Source organism: Boleophthalmus pectinirostris, unplaced genomic scaffold (genome assembly GCF_026225935.1).
Source record: "Boleophthalmus pectinirostris isolate CB_2022bp ecotype Guang Dong unplaced genomic scaffold, ASM2622593v1 HiC_scaffold_1, whole genome shotgun sequence".
Classification (NCBI taxonomy): Eukaryota; Metazoa; Chordata; class Actinopteri; order Gobiiformes; family Gobiidae; genus Boleophthalmus; species Boleophthalmus pectinirostris.
The window spans coordinates 27,680,955-27,700,502 of NW_026570970.1; the positions used below are offsets into that span (position 1 = coordinate 27,680,955).

At 39.6% G+C, this 19,548-nt stretch overlaps 1 pseudogene; it reads right to left on the bottom strand.

The window, feature by feature from the left end:
- Positions 1-9,378: 9,378 nt before the first annotated feature.
- On the bottom strand, positions 9,379-9,496 carry LOC129409133 (5S ribosomal RNA; annotated as a pseudogene).
- Positions 9,497-19,548: the final 10,052 nt, after the last annotated feature.

Genomic DNA, 19,548 nt, shown 5'->3' on the forward strand with positions numbered 1-19,548 from the left:
CCGTATTTTCCGGACTATTAAGCGCACCTGAATATAAGCCGCATCAACTAAATTTTAACACAATTTTTAAGTTGTACATATATACGTTTTCAAGTTTAGACCATTTGCTTTTATCACCTCTGAAAGCTTTTGTCGTCTTTTTGCATTGAGTCAATTCGTCACGCTGCTGTCGCCAAAGTCTCACCATCGACTCACTGATGCCGAGCTCACATGCATCAGCTCTATTTCCTTCTTCCACAGCCACATCAATCGCCTTTAACTTAAAAGCTGTATCATCTGCATTTCTTCGAGTGTTTTCCATAAGGAGGGTGTTTGCATGAAGCGCAAAATTAACTGTTCAAAACCAAACCAAACAAGCATCTTCCACGGGGCATCACCCCCATGTCTCCCTGCAGAAAGAGCCACTGTCCTGTCTGTATCATGTCAGTGTCTTGTAGGATTTCAGCAGATTTCAGGCTGTCCTGGGAGCGGGGATAGTTCTATCAATCAGGTATTAGTGGATGTCCGGCTACTGAAGTTTGAGACGTTTCTTCTTGTCATTTACGCGTATGGGTAAGATGTTTCTAGGATGATTCATCAGCCGGTTTCACTTTGTAGAAACTGTCTGACCTCGCAGTTTTAGAATTTGATCGCTTGACGGTAGGTGGGTACTTTTTTTCATTCAACCAATCGCTGCTATTTGGTGATGTATGTAATGTGCCTCTAACAGGGGCTAATTGGTATATTAAAGGTTGTATGGAGTATTTTTTTTTTGTTTCAAATTGTCAATGATAGCATTATAGAGGTGCAGTAGCCTTGTAATTATGATGACCAAAAAAAGAGAATAAAAATTCATCAACTCTGGACGTGGTGGGGCTAGCTAAACATTTGCCAATAGATAACGACACTGCCTCGTTATCTGTTAGCTGACAGGCTGTCAATCAATCTCCCTACGTTTCTAGCGTAACTGACTTGCCTGCGCGCTGCCGTTACGTGGTTTACGTACACCTGTCACGCAGTCCACAGACGCACAGATGTTGTTTACTCCACCAACGCAACAGTTCTTAGCGGCTTTTTTTTACCTATATCTTCCTCGCAGTTAGCACAAAGTTTGTTGCAATGGCAGACAAGAATCCAGGAGCAGTTAGCCGCAAAAGAAAGTCCGTTTTTGAGATTGCTGAAAGAAGAAGACAAGGGGAAAAGCAGTGAAGCTAAACTAAGGTGATTCTTGAAGATTCATTCCAGCGATGGCGCAACTGAAGCAGACGCAGGGTCTAAAGACTGACACATTGGTCGCCAAATTACTCCTGGACAGGAAACTTCTGCTTATTATGAAAACGTACTTTATTTCCAAGAGCTAGTCAAACGTTTTTCAGGACATGAATGCGATATCCTATGTCTGAAAACGTAATTTTCAAGGCAAAGAAAGAGTCCGCTTGCTGCTGCGTGTTGTAGCTAGTTCATTCGCACTGAATCTCCGCGCAACCTTCTCTGCACCCCTTTCCTGCTCCTGTCCCCGCTGCCCGATCCGCTCTTCTCCCTGCTCCTCACTTCTCCGGAATCTCCGCGCACCGCTCCCCTCTCCTCTCCTCTCTCCTCTCCCTGCTCCCTGCTCCGCTCTTCTCCCTACTCCTCACTTCTCGTCCGCGCACGAAATGTCCGCGCACCCGCTCCCCCCGCTCCTCACTTCTCCGTCTTGCCTAACCAACACTGTAGTTAGTTGTTTACAAGTCATGTGCAGCGCACCGGCTGTAAACAAACCTGTTTCTGGTGTAAGGAGGAGGCGGGAGGAGGTGTTTCTACGTAGGGAGCTGTAGGGGAGGGGGGGGTGGTTTCACGCATGCGCAACATTTGAAAAAGGACAAACAGTCGCTGGATTTCTCGTTCCTTGGAAAATCCTCTATACAACCTTTAAGCTTTTCCCAAATCCCATAGGAAGAAGGGCAATAACGTCTTTTCCCTTGATAAAATTCACCAAACATTCTCTTTGTCTTGGGAATCGTTGCCAACACAGAATGTATGGCTCTTCGCTGATTGGGTGGTGCCAGAACTCGCACTTCCGGGGTTTTTGTGAATCGTCTGGTGCATTCTGATTCCTGACGTAGTCGTTGGAGAGAAATGAAATTGAGTGGAGGAACTAGGTAGCGCCAGCCTGACTAAGACATTTCCCCCTCACTAATGTTAATTTAGCATCATAACTTATTTTATCACATGGCAATAAACTATTTGAATGCGATGACAATATCATTAGCTAGTGTAGCAACTTCATGTTAACCCCAGATCCATGTGTTAACCGCACAAACAGCGGCATTTTCTGCACTCAGGCTGCACGTATCCTCTGTTGCCAAATCATATACCGTATATATGAATGAACAATGTACCAAGCAAAGAATCCATCCAAATATTAGCCACATCATTTTATTAAATGCAGGGTTCAACGTGTGAGAAAAAAATTGTGTCTTATAGTCTAGAATTTACGGTACACAAAATGGATTGTTATGAGCTTTTAGCCATGTTTGATTAATACTGCATTATTAGTCTACATCTCACAATGCCCTGTTTGTTGTGTTTGTGTGTTAAATATGTGTGAATGTTTATGATGAGGAAACAACATTATGACAGATCAGAAAATAGTATAATGTGGGCCCTTTAAAGAAGCAAGATGAGAAAATGTGGTTCACTTTAGCAGATTTCTATTATTATTTAAATGCACAGAGAGAAATGCTCAGATATAAGGAATCACGAGATGCTATGTCAGAGCTTTAAAAATACTTTAATGTGTTTTTTTCAGCATATTTTCCATTTAGTGTAGAGCGTGGTGGGGCTCTCTCAGTCTCTCCAAATCTCCCAGAGGAGGAGGTTATGAACAGGTGCTGCTGAAGGTCACAGCGTTTAATTCACACCATTTTCATAACCATCAAACCACAGAGAGCCAGAGCCCCAGGGGTACAAGAGCGTCACGTTTTACAGATATCACTCACTACTGTTTTTCTCCTTTTTGTGTATTTTTTGCATGCAAACAGCTCCCAGCCTCTCTCATACTGGGCCGCTTTTAGACAGGCTGACATTGACTAGGTTAAATGCACTTTGAGGGTCTGTCAGAGCAGGGTGCAAGGGAGCAACACAGACAATCACTAGTTTTTGACGTACCTGCATTAATTTGAATGAATGGATGATTGATTGAATGAAAAGTTTACTTGATTTACTGGACTGAATTGTTAGTCTCAAAGATCCTGTATTACATAAAACTGATTCTTGTGAGCTTTAATCCATCTTCGAATATTGTCACCTCATCAAACACATACATGGAGTTGTGTTTTGTTTCATTCACACATGTCTTAGTAAGCCTTTATTATTAGTCTGTCCACATCTCCAAAGATCAAAATGCTTTGTACCACCTTGTGATGTCATGGAGCAGTAGTTTTCAAATGAACAGCTACCTTCTATCTTTTGTTCCTCTTGTGTGGTAGAGAGTGGCAAGTCCAGGGCTGCATTTATCCAACTGAATCTAGTGAAGGTGATGGAGATTGAAAACACAGTGGAGCACTTAATGTATTACTACATGACATCACAAGGTGGAAGTGTGTTCTGAGAGTATAGAACTCAGCTAAAATATGCAAGACTTATGTGTTAAACATGTGTGAATGAAACAAAACACAACTCCAGGTATGTTTATGAGGAGGAAACAGGGCTATAACAGATACAAAAATAAAATAATATGTGCCCTTTAAAGAACACATATTATGCATTATTCGCTTCAGTTCCCTTTCAAACATTTTTGGTATCTTGTGTAAGTATTTCAATTGTCTACATTTGGGAAACACACTTTATAACTACACTTCCATTTCCAATAAAGCACTTAAGTGTTGGAGCTCGCTCTGCTGTCAGCAATGCGAATGAACAATGGGAAAATAAACAAATGAAGTCCTTAGGCAGTGTAAATGCTAATAGAGCCATGTGTTCACTGTGAAAACAGTTTGACTGCAGAATGAGTTTGGTGATGGTTTATGGGCTTCAGTGGGGCTGCGGGGAGATGTCTGGATTTATATCTGTGATGCAACAATTTGGGTAAAAATGCAAACTGAGCATTTTTTTAGTGCATAGAAAAGACGACTTTGAAATTATTTAAACAAGCATGAATGAAGAAAATACAACTCTATGTATGTATTTAACGGGAGGTGACAATATAGAATAGAATAGAATAGAATAGAATAGAATAGAGTAGAAAGCTTTTATTGTCATTATACAATAGTATAATGGAATTCAGAGCTGCTCCGTCAAAGTGCAAGAAACAAATGAACAGTTCTCATTAAGTATGGTGACAGCTTTGGGGAAGAAGCTGTCCCTGAGTCTATTGGTCCAAGCTGGAATTGACCTGATATATCATGGTTAAACTATGAAAAAAATAATGGTTGTATAATATGTGCCTTTTAAATCCTGTGTTGAAGTTTCCACCCCAACCTCACACACACACACAAAAAGTCTTGGGTTCAGTTTCTGGATCAGTGGTCTGCATGTTCTCCCTGTGATTCCCACTAAACCGTGTACAAAACATGTCCACTGGGGAAGGCAAGTGAAAGATAATCTAGTTCTCCAAGTTTAGTAAACCAACAGTTTCATCTACATGCACCTTAGGTGCACTTTTTGTTTCAGTAAAATAGATGAACAAATGAAGCACATAAAATGACCAAGGCCACAGGTAAATATGTAAAATAGAAAGGACAGAGACGTGACTTAAATGCATAATTAAAATTTATTAAAAGACTAAAAAGGAGCAAGTAGAAATTTAAAATAATTTATTCTACAAAAAGGAGCCAGGTGGAGTAAAATGATAAAATGGCCAAAATGCATAAAATCTACTAAAATTAGAATAAAACCTTGCAGTCCCTGGTGGCAGAACCAAGTTTGAAAAACAGAAATAAATGGTACAAATAAACCAAACAAGGACGACTTGAGAGGGGGTAGCCCCGCCCAGAACTAAGCAGAAAGTGCTAACATGCAATCACATCTAAAGAACTTAAAGGTTGTATGGAGGATTTTTTGTTTGTTTCAAATTGTCAATGATAGCATTATAGAGATGCAGTAGCCTTGTAATTATGATGACCAAAAAAAAAGAGAATAAAAATTCATCAACTCTGGACGTGGTGGGGCTAAACATTTGCCAATAGATAACGACACTGCCTCGTTATCTGTTAGCTGATAGGCTGTCAATCAAACTCCCTACATTTCTAGCGTAACTGACTTGCCTGCGCCGCCGGTACGTGGTTTCGTACGCCTGTCACGCAGTCCCCAGACGCAACATGCACAGACGCTGTTTACTCCACCAACGCAACAGTTCTTAGCGGCTTTTTTGACCTATGTCTTCCTCGCAGTTTGCACAAAGTTTGTTGCAACGGCAGACAAGAATCCAGGAGCAGTTAGCCGCAAAAGAAAGTCCGTTTTTGAGGTCGCTGAAAGAAGAAGACAAGGGGAAAAGCAGCGAAGCCAAACTAAGGTGATTCTTGTAGATTCATTCCAGCGATGGCGCAACTGAAGCAGACGAAGGGTCTAAATACTGATGCACTGGTCGCCAAATTACTCCTGGACAGGTCACTTCTGCTTATTATGAAAACGTACTTTATTTCCAAGAGCTAGTCAAACGTTTTTTAGGACACAAATGCGATATCCTATGCCTGAAAACGTAATTTTCAATGCAAAGAAAGAGCCCGCTTGCCGCTGCGTGTTGTAGCTAGTTCATTCGCACTGAATCTCTACGCACCCTTCTCTGAACCGCTCCCCTCTCCCTGCTCCCCGCTCCGCTCTTCCCCCTGCTCCTCACTTCTCCGCGCACGGAATCTCCGCGCACCGCTCCCCTCTCCTCTCCCTCTCTCTCTCCTCTCTCCTCTCCTCCTCTCCTCTCTCCTCTCTCCTCTCTCTCCTCTCCTCTCTCCTCTCTCCACTCTTCTCCCTGCTCCTCACTTCTTCTCCGTGCACGAAATGTCCGCGCACCCCCTCCCCCCGCTCCTCACTTCTCCACCTTGCCTAACCAACACTGTAGTTAGTTGTTTACAAGTCATGTGCAGCGATGAGGACTTGTTTTCTAGAAACAAACCCGTTACTGGCGTAAGAAGGAGGCGGGAGGAGGCGTTTCTATGTAGGGAGCTGTGGGGGAGGTGGGTGGTTTCACGCATGCGCAACATTTGACAAACGACAAACAGTCACTGGATTTCTCATTCCTTGGAAAATCCTCTATACAACCTTTAAAACCCAAAGTGCAAACAAAACGGTACGGGCTAAACCCCTCCCAAGTACAACCCGGGCACTTAGACCAACTAGAACTAAAAGCTAAAAGCCCAGTCACAGCAATGACAAAAACACATGCTAAGTAAACACACACTAAGTAAAACAAAACAGTAGCAGACCAAAATCCTACTAGGACAGACTATTGTTAAAACAAAGGATTAAAACCATGTTTAAAACCCTGATTTAAAAGTTATTGGTCCTACATTAAGTTTCAATACATGGGGGAAAATGTCTGCCTCTGGTATAAGTTTAGCTCTAAAACAATAAAAAAAAAAATAATGTTTTAAAAGGGCTAAAATAATTAAAAGGGAGGAGATTGTTTAACACCTTACCTGACACCAGCCAGGTAACTGACCTGAGCCTTTGCCGTGCTGGCTATTTAAGCCCGACCTCCGCCTGCACAGGAAGTTTGTGTTAGGTAAGTCCTAAAAAATTAAGTGCACCCCCTACTGTCCGCCACACGTCTTTTGGGAAATCAAACCCACAGTGCTAACCAACCACAGTTTTATATTTGTTGAACTGAGCTTGTAGTGACAGACATTTGGATTCTTGAACTAGTACACCTCCAGGCCCTATGCACACAGCACACAAGGTCACATAACGTATTAAAAACCATTAACGAAATGCGCGCACTTCTTTACCTCTGCCCAGGTTCAAGGACGAGGGCAAAAGAGCAAAAGAGCACACCTTATGAAAATGAAAATATAAATTATGGATTTGTCACTATTAAAAGTCTATGTCCACATACCTCTTTTTTACTATAGTCATTTTTCACACGCCAAGGCTGTACATTAATAATAACTTGAGGCAAATTGGATGCACCTGACAAGAGTAATCGATGAAAATGTATTAATTCAGCTACGTTTCATGACTCTGAGAGATTGTAGTCTGCGTGCGTGCAAGGATAATCTCCACGTAATCAAGACATCATCAAATCACTGCTTTTTCAACTGGAGGCATCAGCCAGATTCTCTTCACTCAACAAAATCGAATATGAAACCTTCTTTAATTAAATTTCTGCCTCTCTTTGGGTGTCCACATTACTTCCCTTACAAGAAATGCCATGAAATATGTCATTATAGGAAGGTCAGCATGTAGAAGGCCCCTGGTTGGGTTTTTCGATAGCTCGCGGCTTTTTAAAATGAGTGGCACACACTGTCTTCGGGGTCCAATGAGATCCAGGGTTTGCACAGGGCAAATTTAGCAAGCAGGCTCTTAATGAGAAATCTTCCTCTTTCCTTACCTGAAGGAGCTGGAGTTGAATTGGATATGTACTGATCAAGCTCACCGCTCTCTGCTAATATATGCTTTATAGAGCTCATATAGCTATTTAAGTTAGCCTAAAGAAGACAGACTTTTTATGGTATAAGTTATAATCTATTGCATTTGTATTGTAACGTAAATCAAAATGTTGATTTAAAGTGATAAACTAGTAGAAGCAGGAGTGTTGAGCTGCAGTGAACATCATTACAACATGTGCCTCATTTACAGAAACTTATATGTTGAGATGTTTTTTTAAAACTTCACAAAACAAAGCATGAATCCAAAAGCTATTTCCTGTTTATCAATGCAAATAAACAGTGTATATAGATTGAAATGATAATATTTTCTGTGCATAATGCGTCTAATATGAGCCAAACCCATGCATTACATATTGCGTAATGCAGAGAAGTTAAAATGTGATGTGGAGGCGCAGAGAAGGGAAATAAAAGAGAAAAAGCTGACATTAAACTAGAAGTAGTTTTGTGTTTACACTGGCTTTAGCCTTATCTCACAGCACCACAAACTAAACATCTTTTTGTGAACTGATGAAATCTGCCTTATAATTACAAGAATTATTCAAATAATTAAAAATAAAAAAAGTGTTTTATTTATTAAGAAAACATTTTGTAATGTTTGGGTGACATCAGAATCTCACGGACCAGAGCCCTGCCTCTGGATCCGGGGCTGTGCTCAGAGCACGGAAACACAACAAGGGTGGAGAGAGCCGCTACAAATGGACTTGCTCCAAGAAGAGGCGCGCTCCATGGAGGCCCCAAATGAACTGTGTCAGAGGAAAAGAGGATATAGTGTCGTACCATGCTGACAGCCCCACCCCACTGCAGTTCACAGTAGTGAGCAGCAGATTTGCAGCATGATTGTTTTATGTATCATGATTTTTGAGAACAAATTTTAGAAAGTGAAGTGCAAAACAGCAAACCTATAAAGAGTGCAAGCAAAAACTAGAATTTTCAAAGCCCTTGTTCCTTGAATTCGGGATAATAAAAACTTCTCAAACATGCATAAATCATTCTAAATACAACTTTGAGTGGGTTAATGATGAGTGGAAATTATGATTAACATGTTTAAAAATTCTTACTATTAAAAGTCGATTTTGCATAATATCTCTCTGTTTTAATGTTTTTTCCCTCTATGAGTTGTGGGTTATTAGGAATTCATACATTCCATTGCTTATTTAATCATGTTTTAATATGTATCCTGTATTTAATCAGGAAAGTCCCACTGAGTATTTGTAATTATTTAAGGGGAGTCCTGACCCTATATGCACAAGTCATTAGTGGTAGAGAAAACCAAAACCCCAAAGGAAAACCCACAGAACAGGAGAACATGTGAACTCAAGAAAGGAATGCTCCACTTGATTCTGGAATCAACCTTCTAGAAACCTTCTTGCTGTGAGGCTGATGTACTCAACCCTATGCCACAACTTTGATGACCTCACCCACCTTTTGATGAGGTACCAGTGGTATTGAAGGATGGATCAAATGCACAGGACAAATAAAGTGTACTTACCTTAACCTTAACAATGTATTATTCATGTGGTGTGGCAAAGGCTAAGGTAGGGCATTCACAAACTCAGTAGTTGGTGGTTCTATCCCAGCAGCTTCTATTGCATAGATTGATGTTGTGTACTTGAGCAAGACCATAGCCTGTACAGTAGCTAACTTGCTCGCTACTCAGTGGTGGTAAGCTATTTTATAGCCACAGCTGCCCTGGGGCAAACTGAGTGAGGCTGCCAATCTGCACCACCAACACTCCCACACACACCACTTTCATACTTGGTAATGTGGGTGAAGTGCCTTGCCTAAGGACACAGTGGCAGTTTTTGTGACTGACACCTCACTGTGGCACCTGATTTCCTCAGTGGTCTCCCATCCAAGTACTAACCAGACCCAGCCTTGCTTAGCTTCTGAGATCTGACAGGGTCAGGCTTTGACAAGCTGGTATGGACACAAACAGGAAGTGACCATGAAGGAACTTCCATTTACAATGAAAAATTGTCACCCCTCTTTCTGTAAATGCTGCTGTGAGTTTTGTCATTTTGTCCTGAAAATGTTCATATTAACCTGCCCTACATGATCCTGCAGTTGTTATTTCACAGTTTTGTCTGTAAATAAATTCCTATACTTAACATGGAACTGGCTCTAAATTCATCCCTGTAACTGCTAGCCTCATGAGCTTCATTGGACTGGAGCTGGATGCTATGGGTGACGTCACAAACTTAGTCCACTTCTTGATACACACTATAGGCAAGACACTTCACCCAACTTGCCTGTGTAAGAATGCAGTGTTCCATGACTTCACTACGAAAACTCAAACTGGGAAGACACCACAAGTGATCCATCGTCCAACCATCAGAATTGGAACGTGCTCAAATTTTCACAGATTTTTATGGCTCACACTTTGAAATTTTAGTGCAAAATTTCCTACCCACTAACAGGTACTTCTGAGAGGTCCCTCTGTGATTCACTTCAGCTGCCAGTGGTTACAATGTTATGGTAGTATCAGAGAAGGCTCATTCGCGAAGATGAAAGCAGCTCACCCAAAGCACTCACTGGAAAACTCTTTGTAGCTCCACTCCTCTTGGTCCGGCCGCAAAAGGAGCTGAATTCATATCATCTCAGAGCTCACTTTGGGATCTGACCTTTCTTTTCTGTTTGTTAATGTTATCTTTCAGCTCATATCAAAATGGGCCAAAGTAAAAACCTGCTCCTAACATGTGAAGCCATGACATCAGATTCAAACTGAGAGAGGGGGAAATTGAGTCTGGTGAGTTTAATAACGTTTTTATACACAGAGAACACACACATTTCTGAAAAAAGATGTGTTGTATTTTTAATATTAGGTTGTTAGGCTGGGGAAAGACTCAGGGTGGGGGCTCTGTCTCCAATCCAAAATGGTCACTCTGCTGATTCGGAACATCCCCTCCTTAAAGATGATGCCTTCGGACAGAAGGAGTGACGAGAGACACGGGGTGGGAGGGAGGGGGTCGAGAGAGCTGACACAAGTGATGATGTCGGAATGGCCGTATAAATAGGGCGTCTAGGTAATTGAAGGAGGTGGTGTTGGCTGGAGAGAAGGTCGAGGCGTGGTCCAGCTCCTGAATCTCGGTTAATCATATTGACTCCACATCACAAAATGCTGCTTTGTATAGTAGTCACATCATTAGGTGAACCATCTCAAGTCAAAAGCAGATAGAACATTTGCCACACCTTTACTTTATGTAAACCTTTCTAATTTTCAGTTGTTTTGATGAATCCGGCTTACACATAACACTATATTTCCACTAGAAATATAGAAAAGATAAATTTGAATAAAGTATGCTGTCTTGGGAATATTGTAGCACATTAAAAGAGCCCATATTACCATACTATTTCTGATTTGTTATAATACTGTTTCCCTGTCACAAACATACTTGGAGTTGTGTTTTGTTTCATTCACTCATATTTAACACACAACACCCAAATGAGTGTCTTTTCTCAAACAGCAAACACTCAGTTCCACTTTGTGATGACTCATTTCTCCATACCAGAATCAAGTAGGTCAGGAATTGGAATACACTAAACAGTTTGCAAGAACCCCAGAAGTTGCAGACCACACAGCGGCCAGTCAGTGAAGAGTTGTGAAGCCATGATGTCAAACTCAAGTGCCTGTCTGGGTCCCTTTTTGTGGTACAGCACAACAGTAAACAAAGCGGTTAAGATGGATGTAGACGAAGACATACATTCTGTGTTGGCAACGATTCCTGAGATCGAGGATTTCAAGCTGGAACAAAGAGAATGTGTGGTGAATTTTATCAAGGCAATACAATTCCTACAGGACTTCCTACAGGAAGTCACAGCCAAATAACAGCAATTGGTTAAATAAAAAAAGTACCCGTCTACCATCGAGCGATCAAATCCTAATGCTGTGAGGTGAGACAGTTTCCACGAAGTTGGCTACCTTGATGGAGGACGTGATGTAACTTTTTTTTTGGCATTACATTTATATATTTCCATGAAATGCAGGACAGTAAGACTGTATTTGTGAAATCTACATTTTTGCAAAGTTGTTTCTTCTGTTTTATGTGTTCTGTTGGCAAACTTTGTTCTTTGAAAATACCCCCTGGGCATCAAGTCCACAGGAGCATCCAGTCAGGGAGGACATTTCAGCTCCTCCAAATTACACAGTGTTGAACCAACTGTCACCGAACAGCCATGACATATTTGCTTGACTTTCATCTTTGTCTAGCCCCACTTTAATGCAACTGAACAATAGATAATTACATTTGGGGCAGATCAAACGCCATGAGGGCTGTAGAAAACTGGATGTGTCCTGTTCACAGCACACCTTGAGTGTAGCTGTCTAACTCTGCACCACAAGTCATCTCTAATTAACATGTCACAGCCCAGCACCAGCAAATGAGCTCCTTGACGCTGATGCCTGCAGGCTCCGTTACATTAACTATTCACTACTTATGCACTTCCAGAGACAACAGTGTGACAAGGGCCCATGCACTATTTATGCTGCTTAAGCTGTGGGCACGTGGACACTCTCCCTTTTCCTTCTTGTGTGACAATGAACTGGTATAAAAGCATAAAAGCTAAAAAGACTACATGAGTTTGAAAAGTGCTTTAGGGGTAAAGGTAGAGAGGGTCTCAGTGGAGAAGTGTTGAAGTAGGCACTGAAGTGTTCACAAAGCCTTTCCTAATTTCTATTCTAGATTGTATTACAGTATTGAGGGATTAAGATGTCATAATTCATGCATATAATGTTTACAGATTATGTAAAATTACAATTGCCACTAAGCTGATTAAATGTGTAAATAGCTACTGGGATAAAGACCCTTGTCACGAGCGTAACTAATCACGCTCAACATGTGTGGAGTTTTATTTTCAGTATATCTTGAAAGTACTATATAGTTTACTAGCTTATTAGTAGTAATACTGATGGTATCTAAAATGTCTAAAAAAAAAAATAGCATTATTAGCATTTTGGTAGTGAATTACCTACTTTCCGGTGCACAGAGCTACATCAGCATTTTCAGGAATCCAGACAGTGCCGGATCAGATCAGTACTCAGATGAATTCTTGGGAACTGGCGGCACCAGATCGTTCCATTTCTGGAGCCGTTTTCAATCGGATTAGTGTGGACGAACACTGCATCTGCAACAAAAACGACTCGAATGCATACTAGTGTGGACGGGGCCTTAGTTCAAACGAAATTAAATGAACAGCTAAAAAATTGAAGACAGAACATTAAAGCTCCAAAAATACATTCTTGTGTCCGTTTACTCTCTGACCGGAGTATTGTTTGGATCAAGTGTCCCAGTATACATGTAGAGTCCGCCTAGAAATCTCCAATAGTTAATGAGAAATGACACTATCAAAACGTGAAATTGGGAACATTCTGGCTCAATCCTCTACAGCGTAAAGCACAATCTATGTATTGGCACTACAGTTTGTACAATTACCACATTGTTTTTGCACTGTCACAAGCTCAAATTCAAAGTAAAACACAAACCATTTTCATCTTGTTTTTTTGGAAAATACTCTATCCCACTGTTGTTGTTGTCTTACCAGATCAGCACTACGCACAGTACCTGAACAAGCTGCACAAACCCAAATTGACTACCTCAGTTGCCAGGGCCGATCCCAGTGGAAATATGCTTCATGCTATCCATCCTTCACTTGCAGATTTGCCAGCACCACTCCTCTCTCCTCATCTCTCCTCCTCATCCTCTTCTTCTTTGCTAGTGATTTCCATTTAGATGGGCAGGTCTCTGTTTGAGGAAAAAAGAAAAAAATAAGTGAATTAGCTATGTGCAGAGTGTCTTAGCGCTCACTGAACTATATGGCCATGTGAAAGACAGCCCTGATAAGTTGCATCAATCCAGAGCACACACCATTTACATATATTTAACAGAGAGGAAAGCCTGGCCTTTACAGCTTACGTCTTACTAGGTGACATCTGTGCTGAGTGAAGACAGAAGAGCCCCAAGCTAACTCTCCTCTCACCGGCCAGAAATGGGATCATTCAAAAGTTTAGCACTCAGGATGAAGTTTCCCTGCAAGATTTACAAGTTTAATACAAAGTGCTTTATTCAGATAAGAGTGAAAGAACAGCAATTTCAAACTTTTTTTTTTTTTTAAATAATACAACACTATTTGGCAGTTTGGATAAAATATGATGGAATATTGTACAGAGGAGAAGTTTCAGAATATACATTGTTAATATGTACTGTATTTTTCGGACTATAAGCCACTCCGAAGTATAAGTCGCACCAGCCAAAAAATAACAGACACTAGAAAAAACATATATAAGTATCACCGGATGGACTATAAGACATTTCATCTTGAAAGGCAATTTACAGTAATAATAATAAAGAACAACAGGCTGAATAGGCGTCTGGTGTGTTAACGTAACATATGAACAGTTATTCAGATAATTATAGCATAAACAACATAACATAAGTTTACCAAACTCACGATCTCACTCCAAATCACTAAATCCTTTGAATTTATTTTTATGTCACTTCTGAGCAACTCCCATAAAACTATAACAAATTATTATAGATCTATGGCAACTCTGCGACCTCCAGCGGTAAACAGTTCTAACAGTTCCAATTAGAATTATTCCAGCCTTTCTGAATCTCGACAGGATGGTTTCAGTTGTCACTGAAGTCCAGGCTTTGTCGATCCATCCAATGACTTCCAGGAAAGTTGCATGGAGCACCCTCCCGGTTGCCGTGAAGTTGTGTTCTCCATCCCCGCTTTCCACAAGTCCCTCTCAAGTTTCTTGCTCACTCCAAACTTTCTTTCTGCTGCTCGATTACCGTTTTCGGTTGCATATTTCACTATTTGCAGCAGGACAGCGGCTTTTTCTGCAGAAGACATGCACAGTACAATGAAGTGACAGTGGTACAGGAGTAAACTGAGTAACAGATACTGACACACAAGCCTAGAGCACCATCTCGCAGCTGTCAATGTGGAAAATTTTAATATACAAGTCGCACCAGAGTATAAGTTGCAGGACCACCCAAACTATGAAAAAAAGTGTGACTTATAGTCCGAAAAATACGGTATGTTTTTTTCTTCACTTATATCAGTTGTTATGTATTCTCATTATAATCATTGGAGGGGCAGCTTTGTTGGTAGAGAATTCACTAACTCAGTGGTTGCCGGTAAGATTCAAACTCCAACCATATTGCATGTTGCATATGCATATTACTGTTGTGTCCTTGGGCAAAACATTTTAACCAGCCATATTGTATGTGTAGATAAAGAGCTTTGACTATTCAGTGAAAATGCACCATATAAATTTAACTACTTGAAAATCTCAGAAACCGCTTAGTTAAAACATATTTGGCAGGCAGTACTTGCTTGTCTAATGCCATATATTTGGAACATTGCAGGCAAAGCAATAATACCACCATGGAGATAAGCAAGTAGCAGAACCCCCTGACACCCCAGTACACCACTGTAATAGTGTGGACTACATAGATGGCGGGTGTGATGCAGGTAACACAAGGTGAGTCTAAATCTGCATTCAGCTCTGTGCAGGAAGTGAGCTGGGGCACTTTTTATTGTGTTGTCATTATTTACACAGAGCGCTCAGTCCAGGTTAGATATGTAGGCTGCACAAATCACTGCCACCCATATGTACAGAATATTAATAGCCCCGCCACCCATAAATATGCTATAGACACTGGCGATGGAGACCACAGCTATATTGTACTGGAATGATATACCCAGGGGCAGATGAAAAGGTATAGTTGATTTTAAATTCTGTACCGTTTGAGATTTTAAATGATGCAGTACTGGAATGTTAATAAGATGAGAAAGGGGCATATGATTTGGTAATGCTGATGTAAAAGTAATAATATAATGGAATTTCACCAGAATAAACACATTGAATAGTTGCAAAATATTAAAGTCTAATCTATGTGCAACATTCTAGACAAAGCATTAGCATCTCCATTGAGGCAAAGTGGTGGACCCTCCACCGGAGAAGTTTATATAAACAACCTTAATGTGTCATTTGATTATGTAGAAGAAAATGTATTATAAAAATACAGTATGTTTCTGTTTGCACTGGTTTTATGAATCACCTTTCAAAACACCCAAAGGACTTTGCATTGCGTTATTTATTCACTCCATACTTGGTGTTGGTGTAAGTTATTGTAGGCCCAGCTGCCTTGGGGCAGACTGATAGCAGCTTTTTGTTTTGCTTCTGCTGTCCCACTGTGCACCTGGTATTACCACCGGTCTCCAATGCAAGTACTAACTGGCCCAATCCTGCTTAGCATCTGAGATCTGACCACATGAGTCTTTGACAGGTATGGTCACAGTTATGTGCCTAGCAGTAAAAACCTAAAAGTTGCCTTGCTCACGACCACAGCATCTTGGCACAGAAAGCTAATTGTACAATTGGGTAATTGGCCTAAGAACAACGTTTAAATGCATGGGACTTTTTCCTGGCTAATGATGCAAGAATCTACATCTGCAGCAGTGGGGCCATAAAGCACAGGATGAACAGAGTGCAGTGTTTGAATTGAAGTGAAAATACTTTTTAGGCACAAGTCCATAAACTGCAGATTTATGCAGATCTGAAACTTTATTTTTTACATTAAAACAATAATTGGGAGAGTGTTGCTTTAAAACAAAAAGACATTTTAAAAAACAAAAAAATAACCTTCATTTATTGTAGATGAAGGTATGAAATCCTCCCAGGCCTTTTATAATAAAAACACGTGACTTCTAAGAATACAATAAGACAGAACCCAAAAAGATTAAACTAACCTGTAGAATAACAACCAATATTCTATTAATTTATTCTAGAGTTCACACAATATTAAACTCCACGTGTGACTCAATTCAAACAGAAGCACCAAAGTAAGTTGAATAAAACTTGTGGCCATACATTACCTACAGAGAGCAGAGCCGAGCTGCTGAAGGTCATAGTGAACTCCAGAGTACATATTACCGCACTGGGCTCTCTGCTAATGGACTTACAGTAATAAATATTGACACAGTTGAATGATTGCGTTAGATCCGGAGTCTCATGGTGGACTGTGTGCTTGGTCAAGTTCATTTCTCCTGTTTCCCCTTCTCCACTTTCACACTCCATTACAGGACCTATCGGGGAGAGTGTTAGCTATGGCAAATCAATAAGCCCCTCCCCTTCGCGATACCTGCTGTGGTCGACCCCACATCCACTCGACTGCAATACATGTTAGTCATCACATTAGGTCTTATAACTGTGCTGGACACTTAAAGCAAAACAATGGGAAAGCCAATTCTCTGATGGGGGCAGTTCAGCGGTATCAGCAGCATGGGAGGTTTCTGGAAGCATGTTAGCGAAGCATGTTTTAAATGAGAAAGCATATGACATTACTTTTGTATGGATCATGGATTTTTTATCAATTAGTAAAACTTGAGTAAGTGTACTTTTTGTTATGTAAGTGTCTGTTGAGGAGCAAATTGATTTTACTGTGCCAAACAAACGTACTCAAATGTGACTAATAAGAATTCATGTTTTGTTTTTTTTGTGTTTTGACAGAACCATTAATGCTCTAAATATATTATTATTATATTACTATTGTATATTGTCTCATCTAATAAATCTCAGTGGGTATTTCAGTGCACCATTAGTTTCAGTCCAGGCACAGACAGTTAAATAATATGTGCAATGTAGATCAATTTATCAATTTTTCTCATTGGAATTACTGTAATTGATGTGATGGAAACCTCAAGAAATTAAATGTTTAAATACATATATTAATATATTATGTCACTTTAGGCTTTAAGTTAAATGAACACATATTTCAAGTCAAATTTTAATGATTTCTTTGGATTAACATCAAAATTTAAACATAGAAAAGGATAACATAATCATTATTGGGGGAAAAAAAAGTATTTATATAGCACATTTTACCAATACAAAGTCTCCAAAGTGCTGCACAGAGTAGGCACAAAATAAATTATCTCACTGCATAAAATATAGCATAAAAAATATCAAAAATAAATAATGAAAAACAGAAATTGAAATAAAAAATCTGTAAAAGTCAGTCAAAGGACCACAAAATTCTCATGCTCTTTTAAAGCCAGTGAGGAGAGATGTGTTTTTAACCAACACTTAAAAGCATCAACACAAGGGCCAGTCTTAATGTGATGGGAGGAGAGTGTTCCAAAAGGGTCGACCACAGCTTTTGAGTGTTGTTTTTAGGACGACAAGTTGGAGCTGGCCCTCAGACCTCAGAGGGCAGTTGGAGAAGTGAAGATTTTTAGATAGTATACTTGCATAATATACACATGTAACAATAACTAAGAAAACATATATAGCATCCAAATATTCTAATAATATTGAAAAACAGCATACATGCACTGAGTATACATATTCAGAATACTAATTTTGATTAACTGTATTCAGGTACAGTTACTTTTTCATTTGTTGGTATTAATAAAACAGTTACCATTCTAAAATCTAAGACATACAGGACTGTACTTCGTCACATACTTTAGGCTTCAAACCACACAATATTAGTGAGAGAAACAGAAAACTTAACATATGCATTCAGGATGTAACACTAACCGAAATATCATGATATTGTATCGTTAAAGTTCTCACAATAATATTGCGGACCATTAGAATATATCGAATTACAAGTCTCTTTGCTTAAAGTAAGAGTTGTGGTGCAGCGATAGCTAAAAAAGACAGCGGGAACTTCATAGACCATGATCCTTTGCTCCATTTCAGCGTAGACTACAAGAAGAAATAACAGTTCTAAGCACTTTTAAGTCTTAGTTCTCTGGATTGGGTTGGAGAGGAAAAAGTAGATTATTAGCCTCCACAAAATATCGTGATAAATATAGTACCTTGAGATGTGCATTGTGAAAATATTGTGAAAACCAAGAGATTTAGATATTGTTACATCCCTAATCGTGAGTCTCCCCACCATATCTTGAGCTTTCCCACGATATCACAATAAATATCATACTGTGAGGTTCACACTAGGGGTGTAAGAAAAAATCAATTCAGTGATATATCGTGATACTTCATCGCACAATTCTCGAATCACTTCAAAATGGATCTGAATCGATTTTTAAAAAATAATATTTTTCACCAAAATTCATTCGTTATATTCATTGTTCTCATGATTTTAGAAAGTTTCATACAATTGTGTTCTCGTGAAGGTGCAGTTGACTGTATTATTAGAAGTAATTATTGATAAATCGCAATATATCATCCATTGTTTTAGTATCGGGATATATCGTGATATAAGAACAAAAAATGTGGCTGTTTGCTGCAGGTGTTCCAATCAGTAGGAGCAGGTAGAGGGTGCTCTTGGAAAAAAGGATCAAAACTAAAACACAGTGTATTCCAGGCACTCCAAAAAAGTAGAAAAAGTAAAAAAAAAATCGTACAAGGAAAAATATAGTTAAAAGGCCAACATGTTTCGACCTTAACTGGTCTTCATCGGGGCTTAATTAAGCCTCGTGCGATTTTTTTACTTTTTCTACTTTTCTGGAGTGCCTTGAATCCATTGTGTTTTAGTTTATATCGTGATATACTGAATCGTGACATGCGAATTATATATGTATTGTATCATCAGACTCAAGGCAATGCACACCCCTAGTTCATACCATGACAATATCGTATCGTGAGACTTGGATATCGTAACACCTGTGATATGCATGTGTAATTTTTCCTTCTCTAGTCGTGATAGTGATGCATAACAAACAGTGAAACAAAATATAAAGCCGTATTAAGTATAAAGTATTCAGAATACAGTACTCTAATTGGCCCATATATCAAAATACATTTTTAAATACATTAATTAAAGTAGTCAGTATTCTGTAACTAAATACAGTTTCAAATATTCTTCCCATCACTTGCCACTATATATCATTGCAGCGGTGTTACTTTCTTAATAGTCTTAAAGATAATCCTTGCCTTTTAACATGAAATCCACAGTACGCCCATATAGTACCATTTAACAAGCACATTATCACATCACAAATAACAGCC